Genomic DNA, 18,646 nt, shown 5'->3' with positions numbered 1-18,646 from the left:
ATCAATGCGAGCTGTGGCAAGAAGGTTTGCTGTGTCTGTCAGCGTAGTGTCCAGAGCATGGAGGCGCTACCAGGAGACAGGCCAGTACATCAGGAGACGTGGAGGAGGCCGTAGGAGGCAACAACCCAGCAGCAGGACCGCTACCTCCGCCTTTGTGCAAGGAGAGCACTGCCAGAGCCTGCAAAATGACCTCCAGCAGGCCACAAATGTGCATGTGTCTGCTCAAACGGTCAGAAACAGACTCCATGAGGGTGGTATGAGGGCCCGACGTCCACAGGTGGGGGTTGTGCTTACAGCCCAACACCGTGCAGGACGTTTGGCATTTGCCAGAGAACACCAAGATTGGCAAATTCGCCACTGGCGCCCTGTGCTCTTCACAGATGAAAGCAGGTTTCACACTGAGCACATGTGACAGACGTGACAGAGTCTGGAGACGCCGTGGAGAACGTTCTTGCTGCCTGCAACATCCTCCCAGCATGACCGTTTGGCGGTGGGTCAGTCATGGTGTGGGGTGGCATTTCTTTGGGGGCCGCACAGCCCTCCATGTGCTCGCCAGAGGTAGCCTGACTGCCATTACGTACCGAGATGAGATCCTCAGACCCCTTGTGAGACCATATGCTGGTGCGGTTGGCCCTGGGTTCCTACTAATGCAAGACAATGCTAGACCTCATGTGGCTGGAGTGTGTCAGCAGTTCCTGCAAGAGGAAGGCATTGATGCTATGGACTGGCCCGCCCGTTCCCCAGACCTGAATCCAATTGAGCACATCTGGGACATCATGTCTCGCTCCATCCACCAACGCCACATTGCACCACAGACTGTCCAGGAGTTGGCGGATGCTTTAGTCCAGGTCTGGAAGAGATCCCTCAGGAGACCATCCGCCACCTCATCAGGAGCATGCCAGGCGTTGTAGGGAGGTCATACAGGCACGTGGAGGCCACACACACTACTGAGCCTCATTTGACTTGTTTTAAGGACATTACATCAAAGTTGGATCAGCCTGTAGTGTGGTTTTTCCACTTTAATTTTGAGTGTGACTCCAAATCCAGACCTCCATGGGTGATAAATTTGATTTCCATTGATCATTTGTGTGATTTCGTTGTCAGCACATTCAACTATGTAAAGAAAAAAGTATTTAATAAGAATATTTCATTCATTCAGATCTAGGATGTGTTATTTTAGTGTTCCCTTTATTTTTTTGAGCAGTGTATATAGTACCAGTCAATAGTTTGGACACACCTACTCATCAAGGGTTTTCTTTATTTTTACATTTTCTACATTTAGAATAATAGTGAAGCCTTAAACTATGAAATAACACATATGAATCATTTAACCAAAAAGTGTTAAACAAATCAAATATATTTAAGATTCTTCAAAGTAGCCATCTTTTGCCTTGTTGACAACATTGCACACTCTTGGCATTCTCTCAACCAGTTTCATGCACCTGGAATGCATTTCAATTCAAGGTTAAGGTCAGCATCCCAGAGTCGCCACTTCATTGTTGACTTTGAGACTGGTGTTTTGCGTGTACTATTTAATGAAGCTGCCAGTTGAGGACTTGAGGCGTTTGTTTCTCAAACTTGACACTAATGTAGACACCAGTTTGCGCTGTTCTRTGAAGGGAGTAGTACACAGCATTGAATGAGATMTTCAGTTTCTTGGCAGTTTCTCGCAAGGAATAGCCTTCATTTCTCAGAACAAGAATAGACTGACGAGTTTCAGAAGTACTTTGTTTCTGGCCATTTTGAGCCTGTAATCCCACAAATGCTGACGCTCCAGATACTCAACTAGTCTAAAGGCCAGTTTTATTGCTGCTTTAATCAGCACAACCCTTTTCAGCTGTGCAAAATGGTTTTCGAATGGTCAATTAGACTTTTAAAATTATCAACTTGGATTAGCAAACACAACGTGCCATTGGAACACAGGGTTTATGGTTGATGATAATGGGCTTATGTAAGCCTATGTAGATATTACATAAAAATTCTGCCGTTTCCAGCTACAATAGTCATTTACAACATTAACAATATCTACACTGTATTTCTGATCAATTTGATGTTATTTTAATGGACAAAAAAAATGAAATTTCCTTGTTTTTGAAAGAAAAGCTAASTGACCCCAAACTTTTGAGTGTGTGTGTATATATACAGTCGTGGCYAAAAGTTTTGAATGACACATTAATTTTCACAAAGTCTGCTGCCTCAGTTTGTGTGATGGCAATTTGCATATACTCCAGAATGTTGTGAAGAGTGATCAGATGAATTGCAAAGTCCCTCTTTGCCATGCAAATGAACTGAATCCCCCAAAAACATTTCCACTGCATTTCAGCCCTGCCACAAAAGGACCAGCTGACATCATGTCAGTGATTCTCTCGTTAGCACCGGTGTGAGTGTTGGTGAGGACAAGGCTGGAGATCACTCTGTCATGCTGATTGAGTTCAAATAACAGACTGGAAGCTTCAAAAGGAGGGTGCTGCTTGGAATCATTGTTCTTCGGTTCTTCTTCCGTCATAATTGCTTTGCACAAAAAGGGCTTCACAGGCAAGGATATTGCTGCCAGTAACCATTTATTGGATCATCAAGAACTTCAAGGCGAGTGGTTCAATTGTTGTGAAGAAGGCTTCAGGGCGTCTCCTAAAGTTGATTCAGCTGCGGGATCGGGGCACCACCAGTACAGAGCTTGCTCAGGAATGGCAGCACGCAGGTGTGAGTGCATCTGCACGCACAGTGAGGCGAAGACTTTTGGAGGATGGCCTGGTGTCAAGAAAGGCAGCAAAGAAGCCACTTTTCTCCAGGAAAAACATCAGGGACAGACTAATATTCTGCAAAACGTACAGGGATTGGACTGCTGATGACTGGGGTAAAGTCATTTTCTCTTATGAATCCCTTTCCGATTGTTTGGGGCATCCGGAAAAAAGCTTGTCCGGAGAAGACAAGGTGAGCGCTACCATCAGTCCTGTGTCATGCCAACAGTAAAGCATCCTGAGACCATTCATGTGTGGGGTTGCTTCTCAGCCAAGGAGTGGGCTCACTCACAATTTTGCCTAAGAACACAGCCATGAATAAAGAATGGTACCAACACATCCTCCGAGAGCAACTTCTCCCAACCATCCAGGAACAGTTTGGTGACGAACTATGCCTTTTCCACCATGATGGAGCACCTTGCCATAAGGCAAAAGTGATAACTAAGTCGTCGGGGAACAAAACATTGATATTTTGGGTCCATGGCCAGGAAACTCCCCAGACCTTAATCCCATTGAGAACTTGGTCTATCCTCAAGAGGTGGGTAGACAAACAAAACCCACAATTCTGACAAACTCCAAGCATTGATTATGCAAGAATGGGCTGCCATCAGTCAGGATGTGGCCCAGAAGTTAATTGACCGCATGCCAGGGTGGATTGCAGAGGTCTTGAAAGAAGGGGTCAACACTGCAAATATTGACTCTTTGCATCAACTTCATGTAATTGTCAATAAAAGCCTTTGACACTTATGAAATGCTTCTAATTATACTTCAGTATTCCATAGTAACATCTGACAAAAATATCTAAAGACACTGAAGCAGCAACCTTTGTGGAAATGAATATTTGTCATTCTCAAAACTTTTTGGCCACAACTGTACTATTGTCTGACATATCATCAATGGCGATGACATCATGATATCTGTCAAACATTGTTGATTTATACCATAATATCGCCCAACCCTAATGTATGCTGTACGTGTAAGACTGTACTCTACTGTACTTGTAAGACCTATACAGAACCTAGTCAGGCTAGAAGCGTGTATTTCCTATTTTCTATATTGTGACATGGTATGGGGGTGTTGATGTTAAATGCACCACTTGAACTCAATGGATTTATAACTTTCCCACTTCCACCTTTTTGCAGAGAATGACCTGCAATTAAGTGAGTCTGGCAGTGAAAGTGACGATGACTGACCAGTGAGTGACCACTATAATACTGTGGGTGTGTTCAAGAGGTCAGTCTGTGGACAGCTGCACGGACCTCCAGATGGATGGGCGTCCTTTACGGTCACAACAGAAGTGGAATAAGACGATGGAATATGGATGTGATCTTCTTAATGCCAAACAAGACTGCACTCCTACACCTCCGGAGGCAACACCGCTCAGCACCAGCATTTCAGTTTAATGTGTCTTAATAATTCTATCAATAGTCTGAGTTGTCTGTCTGTTAGTGCCTTTTTGACAGACATGGGCCAATAGTTGTGATCAATTCTCTTATCTACACATTTGAACTGGATTATTTTCACTGTTCATTTGAGTATTTACTAGTTACTACTAGTTTAGTGTTACTACTAGTTGGCCAAAGTGAACTGGGAACCATACTCCTGATTTGAACAGACAAGGTACTGCTGTTATCAAGGATAGCGTCAGTGTTTCATTAGTTGTAGTACTTAGCCTTTCTGCTGTGAAATAATTACTCTTAAAGTATAGGGAATAGGTTGAAGCAGTCATATCATTTAGTTTATTAGGATTTATCTTCATGTTACTTTTTTTGTTTAATATATATATGGCCTAGCAACATATCAAGGTGGGGGTATTTGAGGAAACTAGTGCACTACTTGAAATGGATTGATTTAGCCTAGCGTGGGSTAAACGCAACTTAACGATTTTGCTCAGTGTTGCTACTTAATGTATTTGAAAGATTAYTTGGCTTTGTAGCTTTAAACCTTCAATACTTGAATCTGACTAATGAATATTTATATTTAACATATTTACTCAAAGACCAACAGCTTAATATATTGTATGGGCGTCAGAGCAATGGGAGTGTAGGTAAACTAGAGCCTGATGCCAGTGAGTCTTCAGCGCTGCCTTTAGAACTGCCTTTCCGTTTACTACCATCTCTTCTGTTGCTATTGTTACAGGGGCGAGTCTCAAAAGGGTTTCTTTGCTGATTTCATTCATCGTTCTAAAAAAAAAAAAATGCATTGGAGGAGAAGGCTTGAGGGTATTAAGCTTGGATCTTCTCCATTGCATTTTAAGAAAGAGGTGATTCATCAAGGAATTCATGAGACACGTGAGGAATCCAGGAAAGACTTCTTAGAAAGAGCCCAGGTCATATCCTGCTACCGCAGGATATATTATTGCGTCGCAATAATCTCTCCTTTCTCCCGAAGTGTGCACTTGTTCACTTCSCTTCATRGATTCGAAAGGAAATCACTGGCATATGGAAACTCCTAGCCCATGCCTCCACCAATCCAATGCMTTTATATTTGTGGGGAGTTGTGAATGAGTGCACACTTCAGGAGAAAGGAGAGATTATTGGGATGTAACAACCATGACCTCTAATAACAACCTCGGGCAACTGGGAAAGAAGGGCAGAGAGTGAGGAAACAGCCTCTGACTGGATAAATAACAATAAATTGTAATAATAATAGTAATATGTTTGAAGAATTGTGGATTCAGTAGGTGGTCATGAATAAGTATCTATTTTGACTTTTTTTTCTTTTTCGATAAATAAAACGTTATTGTCAGCGTTTGTGTTAGGTCTCTTTTATTTATCTTAAATGTTGGATTGCTTTATTATGCACTATTCTCTTACTCAAGTTGGGGGGGAACCAGCTGCTGTGCAATACTAATGTAATTAAAACTTTGCAAATGAGAAATTCTGCCAGAGATATTCCTAGATGTAAATTGAAATGTTACCAAATATAGAAACATATTGTGATTTGCTATCAGAGGGATGCATTTGGCAAGGCCCCATCTTTTTTAGATACCTCTACCGAAGGTAGAACAAAACAACCATGTTTTTTCACATCTCCGTCTCCCGTTTATGAAACGGATGTTTGTGTAAAAATATTTTACTGCAAAAGTGGTTAAATTGATAGATATTGGGACATACCCCCTAAACTCTAAAAGTACAGAATAATGTCTGGCTTGGGGTGGGCCACAAACTAATTTAACCCAATATCGCAAGCTCTGACATTGCTAAAATGTGGAATACAAGTAGTCGTCTGCCCTATATACACAAACAAACATCATTAGGATATCTTGGAAATATAGACATGTAAACACAGAGATACAATAGGTGGAAATATAGACATGTAAACACAGAGATACAAAAGGTGGAAATATAGACATGTAAACACAGAGATACAATAGGTGGAATTTAGCCAAATTTGATCACATTCACATTTTATCCAAACACAAATAAATGGGCTATACATAGGCTACATTACATTACCACATTACATTACTGTCATGAAAATTATGTTCTCGATGTTCATAAACCCAATTCAATTAACTACTCAGCCTGAAACCCAGAATTTGTAGGAAACTGGTTGAAATGAATCAGACAGAGGCCCAGCTACGATAGTCAGAAAATGTATTTACGAGAGCGCTGCTGTGCATATACAAAKACGTTCCTTTTATAACCTTCTCTTAACCTACGCACATAMATACACACTAACATTTGGATTCTCTCTTTTTCTCCTGGAGTCTCACCACAGTTTATTACCACTCAGCTGACAGTTCCAGTCCCCCCCAGATACGGGAAACCTGGAGGGGCTCTCCCTGTCCTATCTNCTCCTGGAGTCTCACCACAGTTTATTACCACTCAGCTGACAGTTCCAGTCCCCCCCAGATACGGGAAACCTGGAGGGGCTCTCCCTGTCCTATCTTATCTCCCCAGAGTTATAGCTGGGTCGGTTCAAACATAGGTTAAGGATCCTCTTTGTTTTCTTTCGGCACACACATACATTCCTCTCTTCCCAGTCCAACCTAGTTGGACCTGTGTTTATTCTTTTTAATTACTCCTTGTCGATGCTACATAACCTCTAATCCCTAATGGTTAAGTTTCCGGGTAGAATTATTTAATCATTCATCTTAACCCTATATAAAATCTTTTAACAATTACCAGCTCAGTTGAGCAGACTGAGAAATCATCTTGTTTTCTTCACATACATTTCTGTAAAGGGTTCTTGCTTCTGTATGTCAGGAGTGATGTGTTGTCAGGCTATATAAATATAGTTACAGTTCATATAAGGGAATAAATTCATTAGGTCCTAATCTATGGATTTCACATGACTAGGAATACAGATATGCATATGTTGGTCACAGATACCTGAAGAAAAAATAAAGGTAGGGGTGTGGATCAGAAAACCAGTCAGTATCTAGTGTGACCACCATTTGCCTCATCCAGCGCGACACATCTCCTTAGCATAGAGTTGATCAGGCTGTTGATTGGGGCCTGTGGAATCTTGTCCCACTCCTCTTCGATGGCATTGCGAAGTTGCTGGATATTGGTGGGAAATAGAACATGCTGTCGTACATGTCGATCCAGAGCATCCCAAACATACTCAATGGGTGACATGTCTGGTGAGTATGCAGGCCATGAAAGAACTGGGACATTTTCAGCTTCCAGGAATTGTGTTGTACAGATCCTTGCGACATGGGACCGTGCATCATGAGGTGATGGCGGCAGATGAATTGCACGACAATGGGCCTCAGGATCTTGTCACAGTATCTCTGTGCATTCAAATTGCCATCGAATAAAACGCAATTGTGTTTTCTGTCCGTTGTGTATGGCTTCCCATACAATAACCCACTGCCACCATGGGGCACTTGTTCACAACGTTGAAATCAGCAAACCGCTCATCCACACAACGCCATACACGCTGACTGCCATCTGCCTGGTACAGTTGAAACTGGGATTAATCCTATAAGAGCACAGTTCTGGCAATCGAAGGTGAGCATTTGCCCACTGAATTCGGTTACGACCCAAACTGCAGTCAGGTCAAGCACGCAGATGAGCTTCCCTGGGACGTTTTCTGACAGTTTGTGCAGAAATAATTAGGATGTGCAAACCCACAGTTTCATCAGCTGTCCTGGTGGCTGGTCTCAGCTAATCCCGCAGGTGAAGAAGCCGGATACAGAAGTCCTGGGCTGGCGTGGTTACATGTGGTCTGCAGTTGTGAGGCCTGTTGGTCGTACTGCCAAATTCTCTAAAATGACATTGGAGGTGGCTTATGGTAGAGAAATGAACATTCAATTCTTTGGCAACAGCTCTGGTGGACATTCATGCAGTCAACATGCCAATTGCATGCTCCCTCAAAACTTGAGCCATCTGTGGCATTGTGCTGTGTGACAAAACTGCTCATTTTAGAGTGGCCTTTTATTGTCCTCAACACACGGTGCACCAGTGTAATGATCACGCTGTTTAATCAGCTTCTTGATATGCCACACCTGTCAGGTGGATGGATTATCTTGGCAAATGAAAAATGCTCACTAATAGCGATCTAAACAAATTTGTTCACAACATCTGAGAGAAATGTGCTTTTTGTGCATATGGAACATTTCTGGGGTCTTTTATTTCAGAGCATGAAACATGGGTCCAACACTTTACATGTTGCATTATATTTTTGTTCAGTATATATTTACCGGAGGACAGTGGAGCGGTGAGCGTTTTGCTAGTTAATGTGCTTTGTGCCCGGCCTGCACAACCTGTGATTTCCGGGAATCTGATTGGTCTAGACACAGAACAGAAAGCACATAACCTGCAGCACTCTGATATAAAGGACAGATATGCTTACGCAGTGCGCAAGATGAAAATCAAGTCTCACGAGCAGCGGCGATTTTAGCATGTAAATCTTGTTGGGGCAAACTCAACCATTTTTTTTAGATGCATGCCAGCAAAACCACAACACTAAATAATACATTAATTCCACTATAATGGTGAAAAAACGGTGCCCACAAACTGTTAGGGCCTATATAAAGCTGTCCCAACAGCGGAGCATTCCTTTCAGCACCATGGAGTGAATCCTTACCACAGCTACACCTGAATATCAGCAGAGTCTTGTCTGGCAGCGAAACATTTCATTCAACTGCCTTTTAAAAACCATAGCTGATATGGCTGACTTGCTTAAATAAATATGATTTCTAATGACTCCTTGTGGATTTGTGTAACTCGCATTATCCCTCAATAATAACGAATGCCAACATGAGTTTTGAACCATACACAAACATTATTACATTTCTGTTCAGTAAATTCATGAGGTTTGTTCTTATATCATTAACATTTACAGTATCTCTAAGTATAAGCAAGTGCAAGCAAACGAGCTGCGACGAGGTCCTTCAGCACTTTCAAAATGGACACCGACAGAAATTCAGATAGGAATTAGTTTAGATAAATTCAGCAAGATGTTGAGAACTTACCTTGACTCTTATTTAAGTCACCACAGAGTGAGAGAGAGAGATGCGGTTAATTTACCATTTGAATAATTTTATTTGCCCTACAGTGCCTTCGGAAAGTATTCAGACCTTTTTTTGTTCTTTTTTTTTTTACCCCCTTTTTCTCCCCAATTTCGTGGTATCCAATTGTTAGTAGTTACTGTTTTGTCTCATCGCTACAACTCTCGTACGGGCTCGGGAGAGACGAAGGTCGAGAGCCATGCGTCCCTCCGAAACACAACCCAACCAAGTCGCACTGCTTCTTAACACAGCGCGCATCCAGCCCGGAAGCCAGCCGCACCAATGTGTCGGAGGAAACACCGTACACCTAGCGACCTGGTCAGCACGCATTGCGCCCGGCCGGCCACAGGAGTCGCTAGTGCGCAATGAGACAAGGATATCCCTACCGGCCAAACCCTCCCTAACCCGGACAACGCTCGGCCAATTGTGCGTCGCCCCATGGACCTCCCGGTCGCGGCCGGCTGCGACAGAGCCTGGGCTCGAACCCAGAGTCTCTGGTGGCACAGCTAGCACTGCGATGCAATGCCTTAGACCACTGCGGCATTGCGGCATTAGGCCACTGCGGCATTGCGGCCTTAGACCACTGCGGCATTAAGCCCCGTATTCAGACCTCTTGACTTTTCAAAAATATATATATTTTAAAATGTATTAATTAAATTAGTTTTTTTCCCTCATCAATCTACACACAATACCCCATAATGACAAAGTAAAAACAGGTTTTAATTTTTTTTTGCTAATTTTCTTTTTTTTTAAACCCTGAAATATCACATTTAGATTAGTATTCAGACACTTTACTTAGTACTTTGTTGAAGCAACTTTAGCAGCGATTACAGCCTCGAGTCTTCTTGGGTATGACGCTACAGGCTTGGCACACCTATATTTGGGGAGTTTGTCCCATTCTTCTCTGCAGATCCTCTCAAGCTCTGTTAGATTGGATGGGGAGTGTTGCTGCACTGCTATTTTCAGGTCTCTCCAGAGAAGTTTGATCCGGTTCAAGTCCGGGCTCTGGCTGGAACACTCAAGGACATTCAGAGACTTGTCCCAAAGCCACTCCTGCGTTGTCTTGGCTGTGTGCTTATGGTCATTGTCCTGTTGGAAGGTGAACCTTCGCTCCAGTCTGAGATCCTGAGCGCTCTGGAGCAGATTTTCATCAAGGGATCTCTCTTTGATCTGTTCATCTTTCCCTCGATCCTGACTAGTCTCCCAGTCCCTGCAGCTGAAAAGCATCCCCACAGCATGATGCTCCCACCACCATGCTTCACCGTAGGGATGATGGCAGGTTTCCTCCAGACATGATGCTTACGATTCAGGCCAAAGAGTTCATTCTTGGTTTCGTCAGACCAGAGAATCTTGTTTCTCATGGTTTGAGAGTCTTTAGGTGCCTTTTGGCAAACTCCAAGCGGACTGTCATGTGCCTTTTACTGAGGAGTGGCCACTCTACCATAAAATCCTGATTGGTGGAGTGCTGCAGAGATGGTTGTCCCTCTGGAAGGTTCTCCCATCTCCACAGAGGAACTCTAGAGCTCTGTCAGAGTGACCATCGGGTTCTTGGTCACCTCCCTAATCAAGGCCCTTCTCCCGCTGATTGCTCAGTTTGGCCGGGCGGCCACCTCAAGGAAGAATCTTTGTGGTTTCAAACTTCTTCCATTTAAGAATGATGTTCTTGTGGACCTTCAATGCTGTAGACATTTTTTGGTACCCTTCTCCAGATCTGTGCCTCAACACAATCCTGTCTTGGAGCTTTACGGACAATTCCTTCAACCTCATGGCTTGGTTTTTGCTCTGACTTGCACTGTTTTTCGTGGGACCTTATATAGACAGGTGTGAGCCTGCCAAATCAATTGAATTTACCACAGATGGATTTCAATCAAGTTGTAGAAACATCTCAAGGATGATCAATGGATACAGGATGCACCTGAGCTCAATTTCGATTCTCATTGCGAAGGGTCTGAATGCTTATGTAAATAAGGTATTTCTGTTCTAAATTCTAAAAACCTGTTTTCGCTTTGTCATTATGGGGTATTGTATGTAGATTGCTGAGAATTGTTTTATTTAATCAATTTTAGAATAAGTCTGTAATGTAACAAAATGTGGAAAAGTCAAGGGGTCTGAATACTTTCCCAAGGAACTGTATGTGGTCTAAAAAGGAAGGAAAATAGAATCATGAGGATCCACTTTTATAGACAATAGGCCTATCCCAATGCACAGACAGCGCATTGCGCAAACAAAACAATCCTTGCAATATCAACTGGAATTACATGGGTCTTATACTGAACTTTCACTGGCAAACATGGTTACAGACCCAACAACATTATAGTATTCCCTCTTCGTGGAGAAAAGAACATGAGCTATAAGTAAGCAAAACAAAGAAATGCATCATTACAACATTACCTAAAATTATGAATAAGATACTAATGAGATAGACTTATGTAAGCAATATAACAATTGAGATGTACAAACTATGGTATAAGGGAACGATGAGCGGATAAGAGGCAAGCCGTAATTTCGATTAAGACAATAATGAGCCAGCTAAAACCCTATTTGTTTAGCACTTTTGAAATGGACAGTGACACAATTCAGAACATGGGCCGTTCTTACAGTATTCTCTCTGTACACCAAGTCAGAAACGTAGGATAAATAACAGGGGCATATAAACAAACAATGAAAGCTTTTACAATATTTCTCTAAAACTGGATATAGGCTACATGTGCACCACCAAGTCAGAACAGTGTAGGCTAAGTTCTGAGGGGGACCAAATTATTAGGGTGAGACACACGGGCTACTAACAGCTTACTACACAATATACACTTAGTATTATACATATATCCCTGGCATATTACATTATTTATGCAGCAGCATACAAGACATAGGCTTATTTTTCGACTCACTATTGTTGTGCTGTGCTCACAAGGTGGCGCGCGGTCTCTCTTGTGGGCAAACTTTGTCATCAAAGTCTGGCATTCTTTATATGTATAGTATTTTCAAGACTTCAGTGATCTTCTGGTAGCAAAGCCGGAGCTCTAGAAAGCAACACAAGTTCCCGACTTGGTATGACCGTTCAAAACCTATTTTCCCAGTCGTTTTTTCAGAGTTCCCAGTTGTCTTGAAATCACCAAAGTCCGATATTTTTCAGTTCTGAGTTCCCAGTTGATTTGAACACAACAGGTTGGCAGCATGGCCAATGTATTCAACCTTTTCTTGTCCATGGTGTTGCGTGTGAATGTTTATCCTTTTAAGCTTGAAAAATAGACCATTTCAGACAGATGTTTTAAATCCTTAAACCCAGACTTGGACCACACACCCTCTCCACCAAATAGCAGGGAAGCAAAATACTGATTACTTCACATAGCCACTGATTTCTTCCAAACCACTCATTGTTGAATTTGCGATTTCCGACATTGTTGTGTAATGTTTATGTCCAATGGCAGATACGCACCGATACGTTTTTATCTATAATTTATTTTCATATGACAAGGATTGAAAAGGATTTGCCAGTAGATTGTATTGGGAATTTTTCAGTTCATGTGTGACGTCTTAGAGTAGTCAGCAGGATAAGTGCACTCTATATGTGTGTCTAGGTCATTAGATACCATTAGATATGCACCTGTCTTGGGAGTGGGCATGTCTGTTTATTTTTGTACAATTGCTATGGCCAAATTTTTACTGTTGCTATGGTTAAGCCACAAATATAATCTATGCCATAATGTGAAACCAAGCTAAAATTAGTGCAAGGCAAAAAKATAATGGTGGCTAAATGCCAGAGGGGATGAATCATTCAAATAAAGAGGAGTTACGTAAGGAAAGGACGTAAGGAGGACGTAAGGAGGAAAACTGTATAAAAAGTGTGTGCCAAGGCTGGAAAGGGAGTTGGTTCATGAACCAGCTCGGCTTATATTACTTTGTAATAAAGTATATTTGAACTCACAAGCTCCAGTATCTGAGAAATATTATTGACTGAATATTTCCACGACAATTGTCAACATGATTCATGATGACGACTGCTTGTCTAGCTAACTAAGATTTTGAAAGTATGATGTTGACATGATCAGTCCAATCAACACTATGGTAGATATAATGTGACTTGACATTTTATTTGTGGCCAATGACCTTGAGCCTTCTTGGATGGGCACTTTTAATGTACATTTATGACAGCACCCAAGAGAGCTTGAACTGCCTAGCTCTCCATGAAGATTCTGCGGTGACATAGTTTGTTTGCAAACTGTTATGTAACACGAATAAATGCCAAAATAACATGCAAAATAGGCTAATTATAATTTAGGATCACGGGTCGCCACTGCTCACGAATCATACAGCTGATGTCCAAATTAAGTCACAAGCAAGGTTGGGTAGTAACGGATTGCATGTAATCCCTTACATGTAATGGATTACAAAAACACTAACTGTAATCCGTTACGTTACCAGCAAAAATATTGTAATCAAATCAAATGTTATTTGTCACATACACATGGTTAGCAGATGTTAATGCGAGTGTAGCGAAATGCTTGTGCTTCTAGTTCCGACAATGCAGTAATATCCAACGAGTAATCTAACCTAACAATTTCACAACAATTACCTTATACACACAAGGGTAAAGGAATGATTAAGAATATGTACATAAAAAAAGAGTACAGTATATACAAGAGTACAGTATATACATATGAGATGAGTAATGTAGGATATGTAAACATATAAAAGTGGCATTGTTTAAAGTGGCTAGTGATACATTACATCAAGATGGCAAGATGCAGTAGATGGTATAGAGTACAGTATATACATATGAGATGAGTATTGTAGGGTATGTAAACATTATATTAAGTGGCATTGTTTAAAGTGGCTAGTGATACATTTATTACATACATTTTTCCAGATCAGATTAAAGATACTTTTGAAAAAGAAGGGATGTTTGGTTACAAAAGAAAAAGGTATGGCGAACCAATTGTGGTGGAAAATATACCTTTACCTAATAATGAGGAGAGGCAAAGTCAATAATCAATCATGGTATTACTTTTATTAAAAACATAGTATAATAAGGAGGCTGGTCACACCACCCACGTAGGTGAAATGGAGCAGGAGCATCCTGGTCAAAAAGTACAGGAGCATTTATATAGTCAAGCTACCCCATGCAAGCATCTGCAAAACACATGACCCTATGTATGTGAATGTGTTGGTGAAGGGAGACAAATGGGTGAAAAGGTTGCCTCGGTCTGTCGCAACTGAGTGAGGTCAACAGGGGCCAGAATGACAGTAGTCACTCCAGACATACTTCCCATAACAGTAGCTCAACGGTTCCCCCAAGTTGGGCAAGCAAGCGCCTTTGACTGTCGGCCCAGATGATGTGTGGTCGTACTGGTCACACACACACACACAAAACATGTATCTTTCGCCCAGAAACAGGCTCCAAACAGAACAATAGCTCTATCACTTGTGTGCAGAATATAACACTTTGCCCTGTCTCCAGTTAAGCTAAGAGGAACCAGTTAGTATCTGTCAGCTTTTGGCTGAGCGCCCAGATATCATGGGGTCATACTACCCACACAGAACAGTTAGAACAGGCCTCTTATTAATGCACACACACTTTAACACTTTAAGGTTTATTAACAGAAAATGCCATCAAACAATGCAGTGCATTTTTTGGATGGCGTTTCAAAGAACAATTTATTTTTATAGAAGAAAAGGGTAGGAATGTAACAGTTCATTGCAAACTATGTTTGCCCACGGTAAAGCTGCTGTCGACATCCAGAGACTCGACTTGAAGGGAACACTTGGAGGTAAGGATGGCGATTGGCAGGTGTGGCGCGTTAGCTTGCTTAGCTAGCTAGTCTGTAGAGACAGACAGGCCGTCTTCACAATGTTACCAATAGTCRGAGATTTCAGAGAGTACTAGCTACCTAGTTMGTCAGATTTCTAGCTAGCTGGCCTGTTTRGTTTGCTAATTTGCTTGCCAACTCTCGGACACTATGTGGTATGCTGCTCACTTAAGGCTGCTCTGTCGGTTGCTAGCTACTGYAGTTAGGAAGATATCATRGCAAGTATGCTATTGTGCTAATTTGTTACAAATTTCGCTGATTAAAATATATTTTAACTAAGATAAATCAGTTGTAGATAGTTGGGTGAGATTCACTGGGCTACATAGCCTAGCTAGCTAAATAAAAAATAAAATAAAAAATGTTTTGAAAGCAAGTTGCACTCTGTAACCCAACATAACAAGATGCTCACTGTCAGGGTTGTTGCTAACTTAATTAGCAAGTTAGCTAGCTATGGTTTCAGAGTAACATGGTATCCAAATCAATAAAGCCACACAGCAGTTTTCCTGCTGTTCAATAATTTTTTCAACCCAAATAAATAACTCAAAGTATAATACTATATTCGTCCATAGTTGAAAGAAATATATTTCAGTATTCCTAGACAAACATTATAAACCACCATATTCACGAGTAGAGGTGCTTTCATTCCGCAAGCTAGTAGAAGGAATCAGTGGTGGGAGAAATGTCATGTGTAGAAAGACTTTGATGCAACAAATTKAAAGGTAATTTGAGTCCATGAAAGAAGCTCTCTCCACCAAACTCCAGAGCGTAAAGTCAGTCTGCACCACATCAAACATCTGGTCTGCCCATAAYAGAAGTTTCTTCGGCATGAGAYGCCACTGGCTCGAGGAGGACACCTTGGAGAGGAAGTCAGCTGCTTTGGCTTGTGCGAGACTGAGAGGACGTCATACCTACAATGTGATTTCTGCCAAGTTAAGTGAAATACATGCAGACYWTAAAATTCAGCACAAAGTGAAGGCCATAGTGACAGACAATGGAAGAAACTTTGTAAAGGCATTCCAGGAGTTCAGTGGAAATGAAGAGGAGCAAGATGAGACGGATGATGGAGTGGGGTTTGATGATACGGGTGCGATTCTTGAGGAGGTTGAGCAAGAACTKAACTTTTTTCTCCCTCCACATCAGCGTTGTATGGCACACACCCTCAACCTCATCGCCATCAATGAGGTGGACAAAGCTGAACCCCAAGGTCCGTCACGAAAATTGTACAGAAGTGCAATGTCAAAATGTTCCAGCATTTGGAACAAAGTACATAGGTCCACATTAGCTTCAGAGGCAATAGAGGACATTGCAAGCATGAAAGTAACTGTGCCATGTGTGACAAGATGGAGCTCAGAGTACCGTGCCATCTCCAAACTCATAGCCCTCACAGATGACCAGCTGGGGCAAATCTGGGAAGCAGCAAACTACATCCTTGTGAGATTGCTTTTCTCAAGTAGTACAGTACAGTCCTACAGCCACTCGCATTCTCTATTAATCTTCTTCAGGGAGAGAAGAAGTGTTTTCTTGGCTTTCWTATCCCAACAATCCTAAGCTTGRAGTCTAARCTCTCAGAGAATATACCTCTTGYGACATTCAATGCACACATCATCACTGAGGTCATTGAGGCTATAGGCCGCTGGTTTGGACCTATGCTAAGCACCCATGAAGCAAAAATGGCAAATGCTACCGTGCCAAAGTTTCGACTGTGTTCGCTGAACCCTGGAAAGAGAGAGATGCGGAGCACATTAGTTCAAAAAGCAGCATCTTTGGAGAACACACACTCCCAAGAGGTTGATGAACGAGTCTGATGAGTCAGAAGACAATTTTTCTGTGTTCGGAGGTGCAACAACAAGGGCCAGTGGCACTGCAGAGGAGGAGGTGAGGAAGTACCTCGAAGACAAAGACAAGTCTTTGGCTCCTTGAAATCATTCCCCATAGTCCAGAACTTGTTTCTAAAGTACAACACTACACTACTCTCCAGTGGCCAGTTGACCGTCTTTTCAGCTATGGTGGAAACCTGTTTACCCCTCAGCGAAACAGGATCTCTGATGCTCATCTAAAGCATGTCTTCTTGCTGCGGTACAACAGCAATTTCTGCCTTCAATCATCTGAGAAGGCTAGCTTCAKAATAGGCCTACTGCAATACCATGTCTGATATGTGGGTTTATTGCACCTTACTGCACATCTTCTGTACTGGTGTCCCGTAGGGTAAGTGTTTAGCACCATCGATGTTGGTGTGTTACTTAAGCCCTTACTTATACCTGGTTTTAACATGTATCCTTTTTYCTGCACATTGTGTTTGTGACCATATTTTTAGACAAGTGTACATGATTAAAAGTCGCATTGTGGTCGACTGTGATCATATCTTACGTGGACAAGATCAGGATAAAGGATGCATGTTAGAGGCAGGTATTCAGGGTTTAAATACATKTTTGAAACAATGTTTGTGATGTGTTCTAATGTGGCTCTGCTTAGTGGCTCAAATAAATATTGTTCAAATGGTAATAATATTTTTTTCTTTTTATGTGTTTTTTCAATAACTGCTGGTGTGCAATGTCTAATATTAAAGAAGTCTCGAGATATTGCTCGTCTGAGGTAGAATACCTCACGATAAGCTGTAGACCACAATATCTACCAAGAGTTCTCATCTATATTATTCGTAGCCGTCTATTTACCACCACAAATCGATGCTGGCACTAAGACTGCACTCAACGAGCTGTATAAGGCCATGAGCAAACAAGAAAATGCTCATCCAGAAGCGGCGGTCATAGTGGCCGGAGACTTTAATGCAGGCAAACTTAAATCTGTTTTACCTAATTTCTACCAGCATGTCACATGTGCAAACAGAGGAAAAAAACTCTAGACCACCTTTACACCACATACAGAACCGCATACAAAGCTCTCCCTCGCCCTCCATTTGGCAAATCTGACCATAATTCTATAAGGAAGTACCAGTGACTCACTCAATACAGAAGTGTTCAGATGACGCGGATGCTACGCTACAGGACTGTTTTGCAGCACTGACGGAATATGTTCTGGATTCTTCACAATGGCATTGAGGATATACCACCTCAGCCACCGGCTTCATCAAGATAGTTACATTCGGCGACGTCATCCCACAGTTGACCGTACGACATTTCACAATCTATACAAGAAGCCATGATTAACAAGGCAACATCCGCACAGAGCTAAGGCTATGAGCTGCCGCTTTCAAGTTCTCGGACAATAATCCAGACCCTGAAGAATATTGGTCATATGCCCTCAGACAAACCATCAGACAGCGCCAAAGTGTCAATACAGCACTAAGATTGAATCCTACTACACTGGCTCTGATGTTGTCGGATGTAGCAGGATTGAAAAATAACGGACTACAAAGGGAAACCCAGCCGTGATTCTGCCCAGTGAGCGAGCTACCAGACAGCTAAATGCCTTTTAGCTTGCTTTGAGGAAGCAACACTGAAGCAGGCAGAGAGCAACAGACTGCTCTCACTGTTGTGATCACGCTCTCCATAGCCAACGTGAGCCAGACCTTTAAACAAGTCAACATCACAAAGCCGCGGGGCCAGACAGAATTACCAGGATGTGTACTCAAAGCATGCGATGACCAACTGGCAAGTGTCTTCACTGACAATCTCTCTCTT

This window comes from Salvelinus sp. IW2-2015, linkage group LG2 (assembly GCF_002910315.2).
Source record: "Salvelinus sp. IW2-2015 linkage group LG2, ASM291031v2, whole genome shotgun sequence".
NCBI classification, from domain to species: Eukaryota; Metazoa; Chordata; class Actinopteri; order Salmoniformes; family Salmonidae; genus Salvelinus; species Salvelinus sp. IW2-2015.
Note: the sequence above shows the minus strand (reverse complement) of the source record.